The sequence below is a fragment of the Eucyclogobius newberryi genome, unplaced genomic scaffold (assembly GCF_026437365.1).
Source record: "Eucyclogobius newberryi isolate DKJ021-1_F unplaced genomic scaffold, fEucNew1.0.hap1 SCAF_392, whole genome shotgun sequence".
Taxonomy (NCBI): Eukaryota; Metazoa; Chordata; class Actinopteri; order Gobiiformes; family Gobiidae; genus Eucyclogobius; species Eucyclogobius newberryi.
This window is the reverse complement of record NW_027316048.1, coordinates 55,001-57,500: the sequence shown is the minus strand read 5'-3', so window position 1 is coordinate 57,500 and position 2,500 is coordinate 55,001.

The following is a 2,500-nucleotide window of genomic DNA, read 5'->3' as shown; positions in this document are numbered from 1 at the left end:
GGGGAGAGTGGGGGGTGGCTCTGGAGGTGCTCCGGGGGCTCCAGGGGCTGCTTGGTGGAGACCATGCCCAGCCAGAGTGGCCCTTCCCCCGGGTGAGTCTGGGGACAGTGGGGGGTGGCTCTGGAGGTGCTCCGGGGGCTCCAGGGGTTCCAGGGGGTGCTCAGTGGGGGCCATGCCCAGGCAGAGTGTCCCTTCCCCGGGGTGAGTCTGGAGGAGTGGGGGGTGGCTCTGGAGGTGCTCCGGGGGCTCCAGGGGGTGCTTGGTGGAGACCATGCCCAGCCAGAGTGTCCCTTCCCCGGGGTGAGTCTGGGGAGAGTGGGGGGTGGCTCTGGGGGTGCTCCGGGGGCTCCAGGGGGTGCTTGGTGGAGACCATGCCCAGCCAGAGTGGCCCTTCCCCCGGGTGAGTCTGGGGACAGTGGGGGGTGGCTCTGGAGGTGCTCCGGGGGTTCCAGGGGCTCCAGGGGGTGCTCGGCGGAGGCCATGCCCAGCCAGAGTGTCCCTTCCCCGGGGTGAGTCTGGAGGAGTGGGGGGTGGCCCTGGAGGTGCTCCGGGGGCTCCAGGGGCTCCAGGGGGTGCTCGGCGGAGGCCATGCCCAGCCAGAGTGTCCCTTCCCCGGGGTGAGTCTGGAGGAGTGGGGGGTGACTCTGGAGGTGCTCCGGGGGCTCCAGGGGGTGCTTGGTGGAGACCATGCCCAGCCAGAGTGGCCCTCCCCCGGGGTGAGTCTGGGGAGAGTGGGGGGTGGCTCTGGAGGGCCTCCGGGGGTTCCAGGGGCTCCAGGGGGTGCTTGGTGGAGGCCATGCCCAGCCAGAGTGGCCCTTCCCCGGGGTGAGTCTGGGGAGAGTGGGGGGTGGCTCTGGGGGTGCTCCGGGGGCTCCAGGGGGTGCTTGGTGGAGACCATGCCCAGCCAGAGTGGCCCTTCCCCCGGGTGAGTCTGGGGACAGTGGGGGGTGGCTCTGGAGGTGCTCCGGGGGTTCCAGGGGCTCCAGGGGGTGCTCGGCGGAGGCCATGCCCAGCCAGAGTGTCCCTTCCCCGGGGTGAGTCTGGAGGAGTGGGGGGTGGCTCTGGAGGTGCTCCGGGGGCTCCAGGGGGTGCTTGGTGGAGACCATGCCCAGCCAGAGTGGCCCTTCCCCGGGGTGAGTCTGGGGAGAGTGGGGGGTGGCTCTGGGGGTGCTCCGGGGGCTCCAGGGGGTGCTTGGTGGAGACCATGCCCAGCCAGAGTGGCCCTTCCCCGGGCAGAGTCTGGGGAGAGTGGGGGGTGGCTCTGGAGGTGCTCCGGGGGCTCCAGGGGTTCCAGGGGGTGCTCAGTGGGGGCCATGCCCAGGCAGAGTGTCCCTTCCCCGGGGTGAGTCTGGAGGAGTGGGGGGTGGCTCTGGAGGTGCTCCGGGGGCTCCAGGGGGTGCTTGGTGGAGACCATGCCCAGCCAGAGTGGCCCTTCCCCGGGGTGAGTCTGGGGAGAGTGGGGGGTGGCTCTGGAGGGCCTCCGGGGGTTCCAGGGGTTCCAGGGGGTGCTCGGTGGAGGCCATGCCCAGCCAGAGTGGCCCTTCCCCGGGCAGAGTCTGGGGAGAGTGGGGGGTGGCTCTGGAGGTGCTCCGGGGGCTCCAGGGGCTGCTTGGTGGAGACCATGCCCAGCCAGAGTGGCCCTTCCCCCGGGTGAGTCTGGGGACAGTGGGGGGTGGCTCTGGAGGTGCTCCGGGGGCTCCAGGGGTTCCAGGGGGTGCTCAGTGGGGGCCATGCCCAGGCAGAGTGTCCCTTCCCCGGGGTGAGTCTGGAGGAGTGGGGGGTGGCTCTGGAGGTGCTCCGGGGGCTCCAGGGGGTGCTTGGTGGAGACCATGCCCAGCCAGAGTGTCCCTTCCCCGGGGTGAGTCTGGGGAGAGTGGGGGGTGGCTCTGGGGGTGCTCCGGGGGCTCCAGGGGGTGCTTGGTGGAGACCATGCCCAGCCAGAGTGGCCCTTCCCCCGGGTGAGTCTGGGGACAGTGGGGGGTGGCTCTGGAGGTGCTCCGGGGGTTCCAGGGGCTCCAGGGGGTGCTCGGCGGAGGCCATGCCCAGCCAGAGTGTCCCTTCCCCGGGGTGAGTCTGGAGGAGTGGGGGGTGGCCCTGGAGGTGCTCCGGGGGCTCCAGGGGGTGCTTGGTGGAGACCATGCCCAGCCAGAGTGGCCCTCCCCCGGGGTGAGTCTGGGGAGAGTGGGGGGTGGCTCTGGAGGGCCTCCGGGGGTTCCAGGGGCTCCAGGGGGTGCTTGGTGGAGGCCATGCCCAGCCAGAGTGGCCCTTCCCCGGGGTGAGTCTGGGGAGAGTGGGGGGTGGCTCTGGAGGGCCTCCGGGGGTTCCAGGGGCTCCAGGGGGGTGCTTGGTGGAGGCCATGCCCAGCCAGAGTGGCCCTTCCCCGGGGTGAGTCTGGAGGAGTGGGGGCTGGCCCTGGAGGTGCTCCGGGGGCTCCAGGGGCTCCAGGGGGTGCTCGGTGGAGACCATGCCCAGCCAGAGTGGCCCTTCCCCGGGCAGAGTC